This window comes from Nicotiana attenuata, unplaced genomic scaffold, assembly GCF_001879085.1.
Source record: "Nicotiana attenuata strain UT unplaced genomic scaffold, NIATTr2, whole genome shotgun sequence".
NCBI lineage: Eukaryota > Viridiplantae > Streptophyta > Magnoliopsida > Solanales > Solanaceae > Nicotiana > Nicotiana attenuata.
The window spans coordinates 94,178-113,255 of record NW_017670664.1 but is presented as its reverse complement, the minus strand read 5'-3'; the positions used below and the strand labels follow the sequence as shown (position 1 = coordinate 113,255).

The 19,078-nt window shown below is 40.5% G+C and overlaps 1 long non-coding RNA gene across 1 annotated transcript; it reads right to left on the bottom strand.

Annotated features, from left to right (window-relative positions):
• Window positions 1-17,770: 17,770 nt before the first annotated feature.
• Window positions 17,771-18,855, bottom strand: LOC109242027. Its single transcript, XR_002070339.1, has 2 exons — window positions 18,326-18,855; window positions 17,771-18,221 (listed from the first exon to the last, which is right to left on the bottom strand). It is a non-coding gene; the product is annotated as an uncharacterized LOC109242027 (long non-coding RNA).
• Between the last annotated feature and the right edge of the window lie 223 nt (window positions 18,856-19,078).

Below are 19,078 nucleotides of genomic sequence, written 5' to 3'. Positions count from 1 at the left end.
GCTCGGTAGAATCGTACCCGGCCACTTGGAGCTCGGTAAACCCAACTGATCAGCGGTTGCACAATAGGTGCCGTACCCGGCCAACTATAGCGCGGCTCGGTAGAGTAAAATAGATACATATATATAATGCATGCTCGACTCATGGAATCACGTTCTAAACCTTTCGGAGTGACGTAAGGTCATTGCACCCTCGATTAACATTATGGACATCATACCATCAATATGAACTTCACTAGGACTCAAGGATCATACACACTTTCTTATAATAACTTTGTACGGAAAGAACAACATGGACAACCTTAGTTGCTAGGAGTAGATTCATTATGAAATAGCGTATCGTTTATGTACATTTCATGTTAGATCATGCCAAAAGAAAGAAGAAAGTGCCTTAACATACCTTAACTCCGTTGAGTCCTTAATGCCTTCCAAGCAATTCTTCAAACAACTCAATTTAATCTACGATGGCATAAGGAGATTCAAAATCAGTGCTGAGTAAAGGCTAAGTCCGCAACTTAAACTAGTAGCTTGTTTACGTAAATTTTGGCAGCATCTCCCCTATAACAAAGCCATCCTCCAATACTATATACCAACAACAACAATAACACAACAATAACAACATGTATGCATCATGTTCCAACCTTATCTCCATCACAATATACCACAAAATAGCCCAGACACCCTAATCACTTCATACATAAAACGACAACCAAAGTAGTGTCCAACAACCTAAAAAAATATAACGACGAACGAGCAGCCAACCACCCTACCATTATGTGGTGTTTCTCCACACTCTTTCTCCTCCCAAACTCCATAAAAACATTAGCAAAATAGACAACCCAACAGCAACACGAAACAACCCACAAAACAGTCCGACAAGTTCAACAACTCAAAATTGATTTTTCGGTTTACTAAAACATGTTTTGACTTGTCTTTTCTTTCAAATTGAGCAACACAAACAACAACACATAATTAAGCCTCTTATCCTATAAACCAGCCGTCAATTCAACTTAAAAATAATTTCACAACCAGCCAACAGTGATGCGACAACAAACAACATACTACTCATTCGAAACTCGCTAGGTCTAGTCTTTACGGTCGAGTTACAACTCGTACAAGCATAGATAATGGAAGGAGAAGCATAAACTTACCTTGGACTGAGTAGAACCAAGAAAACTAGTCCTTCTCCATCAAAAATCAGTCCCCCAATGCAGCCACACAAAGGAGAAAGAGAAACTAGCAAGCTATCCGGGGTTTTCGGCACTAGAATCACGTCGTAACATCCGAAATGAACTAGGGTTTGTGTGGGATTTTTGGGGAGGAGTTGCAGGGGTTAAATTTGGTTTTCTTGGTCTGAAAGATAGGTGAAATAACTGAGTTGATAATCCCTTAAAAGTCCCCTCTTGGCCGACTTTGGGGCTTTTAATTTTGTCCTCTCATTTTGGCAAGTAGGTGATGCACCTACTTGTCACCTAACCAATCTGCGCAGGCTCGCAAAAATACGAGTATCTCTATACTCCAAGATCGTATTGACACACGGTTTAATGCGTTGGAAACTAGACTCATAGATATTTAATTTGTTATGTAGATCATCCCCTAATTCCTAGTATATTGGGAGAAAAGCTCAATTATATTTGACCAAATTTTCAGCATATTTATGAATGGAACTTGTGATGACCTTTTTCCAGCTTTTGTTCCACAACTCGCTTGACTTCAAAACATAACACCAACTATCATACGACTAAAAGAACTCATAATATAATCTCCATATAATGTTAATCACCCTAGTCTCACCCCAGAAGTACATGGTAAAACAATCCAACTTGTCGACTTTCGAGGAAACTTATTTTCTTCAATTCGTTTAGCTTCTAAGCCTTTAAACCCTCTTGCTACTTGGTATTAATGATCTTAAATATTTGTAACCTACACGTTAACATGATGAACTAACTTTTTAAACTTTTCAAAGATGATTCTTCTGAGCTTACATTAATTGACTTATGACGTACTCTTACATACGAAAACATGGGGTGTAACATCATTCCCCCCTTTAGAACATTCGTCCTTGAATGTTGGCTAATGCATTTATCACTCTCATAACCTGTAGCTCTTACGAATACTTTAATATTGTCCTTGACATCTAGGAAACTGTTCTGTAAATAAATCCAAAGGCCAGGGTATTCCCCCTTTTAGGCCTCTTTCTCATACCACGACTTGTTGTCGGAATTCTTCCAATCTCGTAACTGTTGTTACCTTCTGACATGCATCATGTAAAACCTTGTACTTGTATGTGTGCCTATGCGACTCTTCTCTCTTTTTTTCTCCAGCTTTTAGCCAATCTCTAGGCCTCACTTTGTGAACATATACAGAACTATGACAAGATGTCCCTCTAGGCATATATAGGTGTACTAAAGTTCTTCGCTTGGTACTTTGTCGAACTTACGACTATTGCTATACCTTGTTTCATAGCCTCGGTTATCTATGCTTATGGTTTTACTACATCTAGGTAGGTCATACTATATCCTAACTCTTACTTCGGTTTATTATTACCGAGGTCTGCTACCCAACTCCAGGTTACTCTCTCACTACTTATCTTACATGTATAAATCAAAGTCATTTAATGATTCCTTATTAGTGTTCATCTAAATAATGACATCATAATCTCCTCTCATACTTTGGAATTCTTATCTATCTATTGTTGATTCACCTTAATGTTGATCTATAATCCACCACTGATAACTTGAAACCTCTTACGTAATACATTGTCACTAGGGCTCACGTCTCATCGGGGAACATCTGAAGTGGCTTTCCTTATCCACCTAGGGACGATGCTATATTTCAATAATCGTATTTCATAGCATTCCAATGTGATTCGTCTTATAGGGGTACTCTAATCCCGTGCCATCCATGAAATCTCTTCTCTTTGAATCATTACTCAATTGAAGGCCTAAATATTATCCTTTTATAATTTACCACAATTACACCCTTACATTACGATCAGGGCAGCATTCCATCTCTTCTAAATGCTCCTAGTCTTAGACTCCTCCATGTTAATTCAAGCTATACTGAGCTTTTTATAACATACATAAACCATCAACTCTCTTGTTTGATGGGCTTAATACCGAGGTCTTACCTATTCTTATCAGCTTCTAACTCACCTTTTCTTATCCTTACTCCCATATACGTAAAATCTTCTCACTCTGCCATACTTTAGATTGCGACCTACACATATCTATTGTACTACTCACATCCTTTCTTTAACTTGCTAGCACCACAGATTTCTTTTTGTGCCTTCTCAGTTGTCTTTAAATGTAAGCAATTTACTTTTCTTGGTCGTTCTGCCACTTGTTGCATGAATACTTGGCTTGTCTTATTGCCCACAACTAGTATAATTTCCTGTACCTCATATAATCTCAAACATAACCTTTGATTTTTTTTCTATTCATTAGCTACTATAGGCGCCATTTTTTTTTGGAGTGCATCCAATGTTGTAGTGAGACTATTGTTACCAGACCAATTCTTGTTCAAGTTAATATGCTTAGGTTGAAGCCCTCTTCCTTATTTCTTGAGCTAGTATTTCGTGGTAGTGCTTAGGGGAGATCCTCTGACTCCTGTAAAGCTATAAGCTTATTACACCGTATACCCGAAGAAATTTTTGTTGTTGTCACTCACCTATAATTATCCTTAGTTACTTACCTCCGCGCCCTTCTGCTCGTAGGGTTGCTTCTGAACTGAAATATTTGACTGTCTTCCTAGTGGAACCGTCTTTTATTTTCGTAACACTTATATGGTACCTTTAACAACCCCAAGTCCTATCTAAATATTTCTCAAGGATTACGACGTCATATCTGCTAGACTGAATTCACTATGTTGGGGTTCACTACGTTTACCTTGCACAATCTGCATGATTTGTCTGTATCCTCTTGTTTAGCCATAACTAGGCTCTTCCTGAATCAACTACTAACTACTCATTGGTACATTCTCATATCTATGCTCCGCGTAATCTCTCTTGGTATATGCCCTTTGTCTTAACTTACCTCTTGCACTGGCTCTTAATGTATCAAGTGTCTATTCGCACTTATTTATCAATAATATCTGTCACACCTCCTTTTTCACTACACCCCCGGAAGGGTATAATAAAGGGAGTTTTTTCAATTAAAGGACAATCGAAACGGGACTTGTTATTAAGAGATTCAGAGTCGCCACTTGGGCGATTTATGGTGTCCCAAGTCACCGGTATAAAATCCCGAATCGAGGAAAAGAATGACTCTGTTTAACAGTCCGCGAACCAGAAATTCGGGTAAGGAATTCTGTTAACCCGGGAGAAGGTGTTAGGCATTCCCGAGTTCCGTGGTTCTAGCACGGTCGCTCAACTGCTATATTTGGCTTAATTATCTAATTTTAAACAATTATGAACCTATGTGCAAATTTTAACTTTTTAATCGCTTTTATTTAATTAATTAAAGAAGATTGCAACGTTATTAAAACATGTCTCGAACCACGTCACATAAATGCGCCCGCGGCTTTTGACATATTTTAACATCGTTGAGATTTAGATTTGGGTCACATAAATGTGCACCCGAATTTAGGAAAGTAGATTATTAGAGCACGCGCCTAAAGCAACTAACGCGTTGTTAACTTTGCGAGGGCCATGAAAATTAGCTAAATGGCACGCCTCGAGTTCTAAATATTTTAAAGAAATAATTAAAGAGGGCCACGCAATTGTCATTCTTGTTTGGCATGGCGCACCTCAAAAATACTCTACTTAAAGGTTTCTATACTAATTTAGGAGGGCCATAATTATTTGCGTTGTCTAATATGGCTCGCCTCTACTATTTGAAAGCCCAATTAATTGACTCAAAGATGGCTTGCGGAACTTTCTAACTATTTCGTAAAATCCCAATCCTATTAATTAATTAAATTTAAAAGATAACTAAATCCAGACCGATTTTAACAAATAGCCCTGAATTCAAACTATGCCGGCTGCTTTCGAGTTGTGGGCCCAGTGAGCCCAATTTCAAAGGAACTCGGACGGTCAAGCGCTCATAGCAGCATTGAAAAGCATACATCCTTGGACCCAACTTTGAGCCCAAAATTGCTGGCCAACAAACGCGTGAATCCAAATACCATCGACCAAAATACATGCAAATATGCAGGGAGGTTAGCAATTAAATCTGATTTTGACTATTAACTTGGTTCCCAGTTTGTAAAGCCATATAAAATTGAAGGCAAATAACACATGGTTTCTCAGGCAACAGCATTCAACCCTAGAACAAATTGCTAATCCTGCTTTCTTTTCAAATTTTTGATGTATGCCAATTCTAACACATTCGAACCTTATCACAGGATATCAGAATTTACCTAAAGAACAGATAATGAGAGTGGTTGATTGAAATAAAGAGGTTTCAAACCAAAACCAAGCTTAAACCCCTAAGAATCCTTTCAACATTAAAGGTGCTCACCCATCAGTAAAACAGAAACGAGAGACAAGTGTAGACTCATGTACCACATGCTAAGTTAGGCAAGGATACAACTGAAATGAACAATGGAAAATGAACTCAACTTCACTAAACCAACAACAGGAAGAGTCTAACGTGCTAAGCTAAGTGTAAACATTCTCAAATCACCTAATCAAACAATGTTCAACTAGCACTTAAATCAAATACACACCCCGGATTGAAGTATCCAAATTAGACTAGATCAAGTCATAAATCATAAGACAACAGAATTAAGTAGCTAACTACAGTAGGAATCAACATTTTATTTGGGAACTTCAATTCAAATCCACAGATCTCTACATTAAGCTCAATCATGCTTCAATTTCACCATGGTTTCAAGAGGATACCCAGGAATAATGGAAAACAAAGAAGTGAGGTTCAGCAGAAGAAAACAACAGTAGCAGTATAACATGATTCAACACCAGCAGCCCATTTCAACCAGAAGAAATGACATGAAGCAGTCCAAAACAACTCTCAATCGAACAGTAACCAAAACTAATCTTCAAAACCCAACTCTTAAAACCGAACTCAATCCATTTTTAAACCCCAGATGATTAAAATGTTCTTCAGAAATTAACAGTAACCAAATTGCCACAGTGACCAATAAAACAGTAAAAATGCAGCCGTTTGATTTTTTTCAGCTTTTCAGCTCTCCAATCCCTTAGGTCTATTTTCTGTATTTTAGCTCTCTCTCCCTCTGCCTTGAAAGGCAAGTTTAGGGTGCCTTTATAGGCAAGCAAAGTAGGGCAGACTTCAGATTCTGATTTTGCACTTTTGACCTCTTTTAATTTTCCCTTTTGCCTAGATATCCTCTAATTATTGACTTGCTACCCAAGTTAAACCACCCAAAACTCTGAAATTCTCCTAAAAACCCTACTAGAAACTTCTGAAATTAGTTACCAAAGATTCCCCTATCCTAAACTTCCTAAATTACCCCCAATACCCCTGTTATTTCATAAGCTACCAAACAAGGATCTGGGCCCAAATGACCCAACTCAACGGGCCTGAATAGACCCAAATGAGTTCGTTACTGGGCCTACTGACTTCTAAGAGTTGATTCAAACAAACCCAAGTCCATAATTTGAGGGACTGAACAAAAGAGAAAATGGACCTAAAATTAAACTAAGGAGAAATCCCCTAACACCTAAAGCTAATTGACTTTAATTAGTGAGAAAATTAGAACTAACTTTAGCAGATTCCATGGAAAAGATAAACAGTGAGCATAAAAGAAAAACATGCAAACTAGAACAAAGAATAAACAATAAAAACAAAACAAGAAGAAGAAGAAATCGGGATTAGTACCCTGAACTTGATGAAGAAATTCGGAAGATAACCCTGAGCCTCAAGCTCTTTGATTCCTGGCCCAAATCGAAATTAATCATGTGCTTTTTTATCAAAAATAAACGAATAAGATCGATATGGGCCCAAAACTTTGATGAAACGCTGACTTGGAATTTGAGCAAATTAGGGTTCCACTTCTGATCCAACATTCGAGAGGATTGGGTAACATTTGAGGATGATTGAGTGGAGATTAGGGAAGAGGATATCATGAGGATAACGGGGTGTTAATTTGGTGGGGATTGGGCGGCGGCGGCGCCGGACACGACGGCGGCTAGGGTTTCGATTATTCAAATGGTTTGAGAGGGTTTTGAGGTAGGCTGATGGTAGATTAGGGTTAAGGATGCTGAGGCGAGTCTGTGGTGTTAATTTGGGGCCTTTGGATGATCGCCGCCGGCGGAGGCGATTTCCAGCCGGCGGTGCACGGCGGAAGACGGCGAGGCTACGCTGGTCCGTAATGAACCGGTGAGAGACGGGCCTAGGGGGGTCCTGAGGGGGGTAGGGTTGCTTTGGACAATTATATATCAAACAACATAAGCTTCCCAGCCGTCCGATCATCAAACCTCGACGGCTGGGATTGATCCTGCTTAAAACGACGTCGTTTTGAGTTATTGGGGGGCTGGACCGGGTATGGGGACCGGGTTTGGGCTGGAGCGGGGTAATTTGGGCGGGTTCTGGTGTACTGGGCTTGATTAAGTTAAGGGGATATGGCCCAAGCTGATTTCCCTCTTTAAAGAAGACCAAATTTCCTTTATTTAATTCCTTCTTCTTTTTTCTTTTTTCTCTCTTTTTTTTTTTCAAAAGTTAATTAAAATCAAAATTAATTCCTAGAACTAAAAAAAACTAATTAAACACGATTAATTAAAAATAAATTAACAGAAAAACTACTCATAATCAAAGCTAACTAAAAGTGCAAATTAAACTATTTTTTTGTGATTTTTCCATTTTATGAAATAATTAATTTCTAATTAATCCTAAAATGTAAAATTAAACACTAAATGCACATGCCAAGTATTTTTTGTATTTTTCATTAATTAAAATGCACAGATAAATGCAAACACTTAACAAAAAATGCCACAAAATTCCACAAAATTGCCAATAAAGAAAAGAAATTATTTTGTTTTGAAATTATGGGAGTAATTCATATAGGGCAAAATCACATGCTCAAGTCATGAGCCGGTTTAGTAGAGTCTCGCGGATCGGTACGGAGACGTCTGTACTTATCCTCGGGAGGCTGCAGAACCTTTAGGAAGAACTTCACATTCTTGAAATTCTTGTCGTGCGAATCTGTTGATTCTAGTACTAAACTTCTGTTATTCTATTCTCTCACAGATGGTGAGGACACGTGCTACCGGTCAGGACGGACGATCACCAGTTGGGGCCACAGAGGCCGAGGTCGCGGTCGAGGTCGTGGTAGGGGCAGGGGTGTAGCCCGTACAGCAGATGGGGCAGCACCTGCAGATCCACCAGCCGCCCCAGTTCATGATCAGATTCCAGTGGGGGATGCTCCAGTGGGACCCGCTCAGGCACCAGCTGTGCCTATTGTCATTCCAGGTCTTCAGGAGACCTTGGCTCAGATCTTGACCGTGTGCACTAGTCTTGCTCAGGCGGTCGTAGTTTCTACTACCGCAGCCACTTCTCAGGACGAAGGACGCACTCAGACTCCCGTCGCCCGCACACCCGAGCAGGTTGTTCAGGGATTGCAGACACCAGAGGCACCTCCAGCCCAGTCGGTTGCACCCGCTTAGGGTTTTGTAGTACCAGTTATGCTTGAGGACGAGCAGCGTCGATTGAAGAGGTTTGATAGACTTCAGCCTCAGACTTTCAGTGGTACAAAGGGCGAGGATGCCCAGAGCTTCTTGGACAAGTGTCAGAGGATTCTTCGCACCGCGGGTATTCTGGAGACCAGCGAGGTAGCATTTACTACTTTTCAGTTTTCTGGAGCTGCATTACTTGGTGGTAGGCTTATGAGAGGCGTAGGCGTGTTGATGTAACGCCCCTTACCTGGCAGCAGTTCTCCGTTCTCTTTTTGGAGAAGTATGCGCCGCAGTCCTGCAGAGAGGAGCTGCGCAGGCAGTTCGAGCAGTTGCGTCAGGGAGATATGATTGTGACGCAGTATGAGATGAGATTTTCAGAGTTAGCTCGTCATGAAAAAAATTTCATGGCCGTTTCTAAGTATGAAGTATAAACATTTGTACTCCAATAATATGTGGCTGCTTTTCATATCATATCATCATACTATATTATAAATGTGAAGCCCAAAGTTAAGAATTGAATTACCAAAATACCCATCAAAAACTAAACGACCATTTTACCTTTTTAACTCAATCTAATTCCTACGACAATTCCTATACAAGTGAATTGTTTCAATTGAAACATAATACAAAATAGTAAATTACCCCTTTAAAAATAATAAAGTAGATACATCGTATTAGGACCAACTCAAAATTGGTGATACTTAAATTCCATTAAAACAATGGTATAGGTTGCGGGAGTCGAAACATTTCACCAACTTCAAGATTTGTGTAAACCATTTTGACATGTCTCTTCTCTCATTCTTTCATTGTCTACGCCGAACTTGTATTAGTTTTAATATTTTAGTCATTACCAATTGAATTAATTGTCAAGCTTGGAAGAAAGAATATAGTAAGTTTTATTTTCTTTTGTTCACCAGCTTTTTCCATGATAGATGCTAAAGGAACAAACTGCTATCTTCTTGTACAAAAATCACTTGTCTTGGCCACAAGCAACCGTAGTGGTCATTAAGATTTTAGACCTATTTCCACTTAATAATGAGGTATGTGGATCTACTACTAAAAGTATTGCTAATATGATGGTTATTGGATCGACATGTATTCGCTTTGATCGAGAATGTGATTATGTAAATATATATTTAAGATATTCATGCAATAACAATTTTTCTTTTAGGTCTTCCTTATGCAAATTTTTTTAGCTGCTTTGGAGCCTTTTTTTCTTTAGAGGTTTGAACTCACTCTATATTTTCTACTTTTTAGTCATCTTGAGATGACTCTATTGGTTTAATCTCATAGTACATTTATCTTATCTTAGAAGAATATGTCCAACTTATACAGGTGATTTGGTGTTTTGGCGTCGTTTTGAGTGTTCCGAGGATTGGTATAAGTTTGAATAGTGTTATATGACTTGTTCATATTTTTCGTTGAGGTCCCGGGGGCCTCAGGATGATTTCGGATGGTCAACGGAAAGTTTGGGAATTTGAGGATGCAGCTGAAGTTGTTGGTTCTGTCATAACCGCACCTGCGGTTAGGGGACCACAGGTGCGATGATCGCAAAAGCGAGAATCAGATGTAGATGCGGCAACAAGTGAAGAAGGCAGAAGTCGCAGCTGCGGATGAAGGAATGCACCTGCGTGACCGCAGATGCGGGTATTGCGTCGCATGTGGGAATTCAAATGAAAAACCGCAGAAGCGGTTGGATAGGCGCAGATGCGGGATTGGACCGCAGATGCGGTATCGCTGGGCAGAACATATAAATAGATGCCTTCGCGAATTTTTGCTAAGTTTTGCCATTTTCGAAGACGGGAAGAGAGCTAGGGCAGTGATTTTTCAAGAGAATCGAAGGGTTTCAATTGGGTAAGCTTCTTAAGCCTCATTACTTGTGTTTATGATCATTTTTCCATTGCTTAATCATGGTATTAGTGGAAATTAAGGAAGAAAATTGGGGGATTGGGGCTTGAAATTGGAGACTTTGATTTAAGGATTTGAGGGGTCGTTTGTGGTCGGATTTTGATGTATTTGGTATGTATGAACTCGTGGGAGGATAAGGATTCCACTGATGTAAATTTTATCGAATTTCGAGACGTGGGCCCGGGGGTCGGGTTGGGCCAACTTCGGGATTATTGATGTAATTTGATTATTTTTCCATGGGTTTCGTTCCCTTAGCATATATTGATGTTAAAATTCTGATTTTTGATAGATTCAATGCGAGTTGAGGCCGAGTCGAGAGGCAAAAGCGTCGCGGAGTAGTATTTCACCCGGTTTGAGGTAAGTAACAATTGTAAATCTGGACCTGAGGGTATAAAACCCCGGTATTTCGTATTGTTTTGATAAATGAGGTGACACACATGCTAGGTGACGAGCGTGTAGGCGTGCGCCGGTAGGGATTGTGACCTGATCCGTCCCGTAGAGGCTATTAAGCCGCGTATTTGATTTTAAATCTTATGATACTCCGTATTTTAGAGATGTATACTATATTTTGGGTTGTACGTCGTGTTTGGGGCCTTGTGCCGACCTGTTTAGACCCTTAGGGGTATTTTTACTACTTTCCTCACTCTTTGATTTGAAAGCATATCCTTAGTCATGTTTTACCAGTTTATTGTTTAAAACTGGTTTCATTACTATACTTCTTATTGTATGAAAACTGGTTGACTGATTTTCACCGATATGCCCGAGAGGCCGTGAGGTTAATGACTGAGAGAGGTTGAGGACCTAATGGTGAGGATTATATACACATTATGGATCGGGCTGCACGCACATCGATATTATTACTGCACTCCGCAGAGGTTATTATTATTATTATTATTATTATTATTATTATTATTATGAGATATCTATTGAGCCGGAGTGCTGAGTGTGAGTACTGATTGACGAGCGACTGAGAGGCTTGCCCGAGAGGCTATACTTATGAGTGATACCTTGCTCGAAGGGCTTGTTTATAACATTTTGCTGCTTCCACTCTTCTTTTATATTGAGCCTCTGTTGAAAAATATTGAATAAATGTCTTAAAGGATTTTTAAATTTAAAACTGGAGTTTTACGGGATAACTGATTATTGAACTGCAGATTTGACTTGATATTTCTGTTGAGATTTCTTATATGATTTTAAATGCTCGTCACTGCACTCAGACTTTATTTACTTTAGTTACTTACTAAGTTGGCGTACTCACGTTACTCTCTACACCTTGTGTGCAGATCCAGGTGCACGAGCATCAGAGTGAGAGCGTCCAGCACTCTCAGAGTCTTATCCGGAGATCGCAAGGTAGCTGCACGGCGTTCGCAGCCCTGCCTTCCTCCTTCCTATTTTAGTATTTTAGACTTGTTTTGTATTGAGTAGACAGTACTGAGTGTATTTAGTGGCTCATGACTAGTGACACCAAATTCGGGCTGTGTTGATGTATTTTCGTACTTATTCCGCGTATTTTTTTAATTTATTAAAAATGAAAGCTTTGAGACTTAATCTGTTTAGAAAAGTGAATTTATAAAAGATCTCCGTATTGTTCGTGTTGTTTCTAGCTGGCTTAGTACTGTGATAGGCGCCATCACGACCGTGGTATTTGGGGTCGTGACAAGTACTCAACAAATCGCATAAGATAAATATTGCTATGTCACGACCCGAATTTCCCACCCTCGGGAGTCGTGATGGCGCCTACTATTAGGAGCTAGGCAAGCCAATTATTTATTATCTCTTTTAGCAAACCTCGACATTAATAAAATAACGAAACATTTAATGAAAAAGCGGAAGTCTTAAATATAATAAACGAAAAACAATGCGGAAGTTCAATAGAACTCTACCCAAGAATTGGAGTCACAAACACACGAACGTCTAGAGAATGCTATATACAATGTCTGAATAAAAACATAATTTTGTTTGTTCCGGTACAAAGGATAACAAACTAAAGTAGAGATAGAAGAGACTCCGGGCCATGCAGACGCCAGCAAGGCTACCTCGGGATCTGTGGACTGAAGTCAGCTCCCACAACTCCTACTGTTATCCAAAAGCTGCTCCGGCACCGTGATCTGTGCAAAAAGATGCACAGAGTGTAGCATCAGCACAACCGACCTCATGTGCTGGTAAGTGCCTGGCCTAACTCCGGCGAAGTAGTGACGAGGCTAGACCGGACTACCAAACAAACCTGTGCAGTTCAATATATATGTATGCAATATAACGGTATACAGAAATTAACCAGTCAAGGGGGAGGGGGAGCATGCCGTAGGGGCTGTAACAGGTCAGGTATAAAATCAATAATTAAGGAATGAAACAGTACAACTACAATATCAACGAGAGTAGGAAATCAACACTCGCACGGCACCATCCTTCATGCTTTTTAACTCATTCTCACCCAAACAATCATATAAAGTGCACGGCATCACCCTTCGTGCTTTTCCTCACATAAACACTCATATCATGGCACGGAATGACCCTTCGTGCATTAGTAATCAAAATATGGCACGGAATGTTCCTTCGTGCATTAATAATAAAAACATGGCACGGAATGTTCCTTCGTGCATTAATAATTAAAACATGGCACGGAATGTTCCTTCGTGCAATAATAATCAAAACATGGCACGGAATGTTCCTTCATGCATTAACGTATTCTCAACACAAATCGTGCACGGCATCAACCTTCGTGCTTTATCACTCTTCCTCACCCAAGCAAAAATCACAACCAATGGGGCGAGGAAATAAACAAAACAAAATAGGAATCCCGGCAAGGGAGAAAAAGTCTACCAAACAGCAAAACATCCCGGCAAGGAAATAACCAATAACTCATTAGCTTTCTTTCATTTCTTACTTCACATCTCACTCTATCACTGGAGCCAATGCTCTCCAGAATTTTATAATCTCAGTTACCTTTTCAATTCGTATCACAACCAAGCCCAAACACCACGAAAATCAAATGGTTATAATGTTTTTCACATGTTCTTTACAATATATAGAAAACCTCAATTAACATGGAATTCATAACAAATCACGATAGTCACCCTTTAAGGACTCACGGTCATGCTAGACGCCAATGTATAGATACTCGTCACCATGCCTATACATCGTACTCGATTAATTGGCAAATAGCAAACAAGACTCAACTCCTATTCCCTCAAGCTAGGGTTAAACCAAACACTTACCTCAACTTCCACAGCTAAATCAATCCACAACGACCTTCTTCCCTCTCGAATCCGGCTCCAACTCAATCAAATCTATGAAATAACGACTTTACTATATTAATATAAGCTAAACAAATCAAACCCAATGCCTAAATATAGTTTTCAAAGCTTTCTTCCCAAAATTTCAAAAATCGACCCCGGGCCCGCTTGGTCAAAACCCGAGGTTCGGACCAATTTCATATCACCCATTCCCTCACGAGCCCGAATATACAATTTGTTTTGGAATCGGACCTCGAATTGAGGTCCAAAACCCCCAATTTTAGAAAACCTAGGTTCTACCCAAAATTCCCAAATTTCCCCATTAAAATCTTTGTTTTGAACTTGAAATTATGTTTAAAGATGTTAAGGAGTAAAGAAAATGAGTTAGAAATCACTTACTAATCGTTTTGGAGAAGAAGAATAGTTTGGAAAATCGCCTCTTATGTTTTGGGTTTTGAAAAGGTGAAAAATGACTGAAATTCCCGACCTTATATACCCTCTGAAGACCCAGCGCGGACCGCGCAAANACACCTTGTGTGCAGATCCAGGTGCACGAGCATCAGAGTGAGAGCGTCCAGCACTCTCAGAGTCTTATCCGGAGATCGCAAGGTAGCTGCACGGCGTTCGCAGCCCTGCCTTCCTCCTTCCTATCTTAGTATTTTGTTATTTTCGGACTTATTATGTATTATTCAGACAGTGTTGGGTTGTAGTTAGAGGCTCTTGACTAGTGACACCAGATTCGGAATGTGTTAGAATATTTTGTACTGGTTTTCTGCTTATTTCTGATAGTATATATATTTCATATGAAGAATTTGAGACTTAATCGGTTTTAGAAAATTATTTTTATAAAAAGAATTCGATGTGGTAATTGTTGGTTTGGCTTGCCTAGTACTGTGATAGGCGCCATCACGACCGGGGTATTTGGGGTCGTGACAAGTTGGTATCAAAGCCTAGGTTACATAGGTCTCACGGGTCATGAGCCGGTTTAATAGAGTTTCGCGGATCGGTACGGAGACGTTTGTACTTGTCCTCGGGAAGTTGCAGAACCTTTAGGAAGAACTCCACATTCTTGAAATTCTTGTCATGCGAATCTGTTGATTCTAGTACTAAACTTTTCTTATTGTATTCTCTCACAGATGGTGAGGACACGTGCTACCGGTCAGGACAGACGACCACCAGTTGGGGCCACTAGAGGTCGAGGTCGCGGTCGAGGTCGTGGTAGGGGCAGGGGTGTAGCCCGTACAGCAGATGGGGCAGCACCTACAGATCCACCAGCCGCCCCAGTTCATGATCAGATTCCAGTGGGGGATGATCCAGCGGGACCAACTCAGGCACCCGCTGTGCCTATTGTCATTCCGGGTCTTCAGGAGACCTTGGCTCAGATCTTGACCGTGTGCACTAGTCTTGCTCAGGCGGTCGCAGTTTCTACTACTGCAGCCACTTCTCAGGCCGGATGAGGCACTCAGACTCCCGCCGCCCGCACACCCGAGCAGTTTGTTCAGGGATTGCAGACACCGGAGGCATCTCCAGCCCAGTCAGTTGCACCCGCTCAGGGTTTTGTACTACCGGTTCTGCCTGAGGACGAGCAACGTCGATTGGAGAGGTTTGGTAGACTTCAGCCTCCGACTTTCAATGGTACAGAGGGCGAGGATGCCCAGGGCTTCTTGGACAAGTGTTAGAGGATTCTTCGCACTGCGAGTATTCTGGAGACCAGCGGGGTAGCATTTACTACTTTTCAGTTTTCTAGAGCCGCCTTTACTTGGTGGGAGGCTTATGAGAGACGTAGGCCTGTTGATGCAGCGCCCCTTACCTGGCAGCAGTTCTCCGTTCTCTTTTTGGAGAAGTATGTGCCGCAGTCCCACAGAGAGGAGCTGCTTAGGTAGTTCGAGCAGTTGCGTCAGGGACATATGACGGTGATGCAGTATGAGATGAGATTTTCAAAGTTAGCTCGTCATGCTGTTTGGTTGGTTCCTACGGATAGAAAGAGGATTAGGAGGTTCGTGGATGGCCTCACATATCAGCTTCGGATTCTCATGACCAAGGATAAGATGTCCGGTGCTACCTTTGTGCAGGGTTTTGATATTGCTCGAGAGATTGAGTCAGTTCGTCGCCAGGAGCGAGATGAGAGGGAGGCCAAGAGGCCTCGAGGATCTGGTAGTTTTGGTAGCGCTTCTTCGAGAGGCCAGTTTCAGCACGGTAGAGGCCGTCCCTTCAGGCATGCTCAGTCGGCTCGCCCAGCTCATTGTGGGGCATCTTCTGGCCATGGTTCTCATAGTTCTCATCAGGGCCATTCATCACTCAGCGCTCTACCAGCCCAGAGTTCGTCTCGTGCTCCATCAGTTCAGGTCTCTTCCATGCCAGGTCCTTCTACTGGTCATATACCGGTGCTAGGGGTTCCCTTCAGTCCCCGTTCCCCGCACCAAGGAGTTGTTATGAGTGTGGAGAGTTTGGACATATAAGTAGGCAGTGTCCTCGTCTTCTTGAGGGTCTATCTCAGCAAATGAGTCAGCCCTCGACTTCAGCTCCAGTTACTTCACCACCCGCTTAGGCCGCTAGGGGTAGGGGTCAGTCAGTCAGGGGTCGCCCTAGAGGGGGAGGTTGATCAGGTGGTGGTCAGGCCCGTTTCTATGCAATCCCTACGAGACCAGATGCTATTGCTTCAGATCTTGTGATTACAGGTATTGTCTCGGTCTGACACAGAGATGCCTCTGTATTATTTGATCCTAGTTCCACTTTTTTGTATGTGTCATCATATTTTGCTCGTTATTTGGATACGCCCAGTGAGTCTCTTGTTTTATCTGTTCGTGTATCTACTCCGGTAGGCGATACTATAGTTGTGGACCGTGTATACAGGTCGTGTGTGGTGACTATTGGGGGTCTGGAGACCCGAGTGAATCTTTTGTTTCTTTGTATGGTGGATTTCGATGTGATTTTGGGCATGGATTGGTTATCCCCATGTCGTGCTATATTAGACTATCATGCTAAGACAGTGATGTTGGCTATGCCGGGTGTGCCACGGATTGAGTGGCTAGGTTCGACTGATTTTGTCCCCGGTAGGGTGATTTCATTTCTGAAGGCCCAGCAGATGGTTGGGATGGGTTGTCTTTCATACTTAGCCTTTGTGACGGGTGTCAGTGCAGAGACTCCTGTCACACCTCCTTTTTTTGCACACTACCCCGGAGGATAGTATATAAGGGAGTTTTTCCACTTTAAGTGACATTATTCAAAATGGAATTATTTATTCATTTTTTGTTCAGAGTCGCCACTTGGGATGGTTTGTTTTCTGATGTCCCAAGTCACCGGTTTATTTTAAATCCCAAATCGAGAAAAATTCGACTTTACTTGTGAAGTCTGCGAACCAGAAATTCTGAATAAGGAATTCTGTTAACCCGGGGAAGGTGTTAGGCACCCCCGGATCCCGTGGTTCTAGCACGGTCGCTTGAACTATTACAATTGGCCTATTATCTGATTTTAATACATGTTTTAACCTATGGTATAATTTTGACTTATTAACCGCTTTTTATTAATTTTAAAGAAGATTTAACGTCGTCTAAAACATGTCTTTGGACCACGTCACATGAAATGCACCCGCGATCCAAAACACATTTTATTCAACGTTATTAAGATTTGGATTTGGGTCACATAAATGCGCACCCGAGTTTAGGAAGGTAAATTATTAAAATAACGCGCCTAAAGCAACTACGCATTTGCAACTTTGCGAGGGCCATGAAAATTCAACTAATGACACACCTCGATTTCTAAAGAGTTAAAATTAATTAAGTGAGGGCCATGCGTTTTGAGGTTTTATTTGGCAGAGCACACCTCAAATTATTTCAAAAGGATTTGTACTCAATTAAAGCAACCTATGGATGTCCATTAATTATTTATCCTAAGTTTGGAATCACATGGAAGAGTTCGAATGTTATGGAATAATACAAGCATGGTGTAAAGTTAAATAATGGAAATTGGAGAATCAATTAAATCACTGCCATTTAGAAGAAAATTCCCGAGTTAATTAACTAAAGAAAATGCACAATTGGGATAAAGGAAAAACCTCAACGTAGCATAATCTCACATTCTTGGATGTACTGCCCGCTCATGAATGACAACCAAATACAATTAGGATCAGATAATTGCTAGGCATGACTACTTTCTAAATAATTCATGGATTTCCAGCCAATAAATATAATATTCACATTTGATCACTAAATATGAAAGCTAAATGAGTACTGCACAGAAAGAAAAATTCACTGGAACTACATATTTGCACAAGTATAACCTATATGTCCATGCCTTACATACACTGATTCATGGATAAAAATGACGCGGACAAAAGTAAGTCACAATAGCATCATCTGTAACAATATAAGCAAACTCGCCTTAACCCATACAATATTCTATATTAATTGATGAACACTTAGCAATTTGAATTGCAGCTTCAACGCATGCTAACATCAGAAATTAACAAAGAAGAACTCCAACAACTTTATAGCCTAAAAGAACATACCGAATTTGTGAATCAATAAACAAAATCTGATGATTTATATTTCATTCCAAAAAAAAAAATACAAAGTTACAATTTCGATTAGGTACATACCTAAACAGTGGCGCAACAGCAGAATAAAGAGGAAGAAAATAAGCCTCCGAATCGCGACTCAGTCATAGCTTGATAATATAGCAGCGAGCAACAGAAATTGAAGTTAAAACTCAAACTTCACATTTAGAAAAAACTGAAATCCAGATATCCGAGAGTGGAACCCAGCTGATGAAAACTTTTTTTTTTCCTTTCTTTTTTTGTGTTTCTAAAAATCGAAGTTGAATTTTCAGAAATTCTTCTGTTTTGTTTCCTTTTTTTTTTTAATTTCTCGTGAAGCTTCGGTTTCCAGATTTGAGATGCAATTTCGGATCTAGAAATTTGCTTTCAGATCTTTGTTTTTATTTTTTTTTGTATGAGTGAGGTTATGGTTAGAGGAGGGAAAATATGAGAGTCAAAGAGAAAGGCATTGGCTGATAGTTTTCTGGGTTAAGGAGGAGATCTCTATTGTTGAGTGAAAAATGGAGAGGAATCTCCTCTCAGATGCGCCGCTGCTTCGTTCTTTTCTAAGGGTCTGATCTGATTTTCTGGTTTCCAAATTGTCTTTTTATATGTTGGGTAGGGTAAAGGGTAATGGCTATTTGGATAGGGAGATTGGGCTTGGGTTGGACAGATTTTGGTGCCATTTATTTGGGCTGATTTTGGCTTTAAAATGGCCCAAGTTCCGAATTTAAACCCAATTAAATAAACTCCTTATTTCTTTTTCTTTTTTTTTTAATTAAAAATCCTAGAAATTAAAATCCTAGATTATCTAAA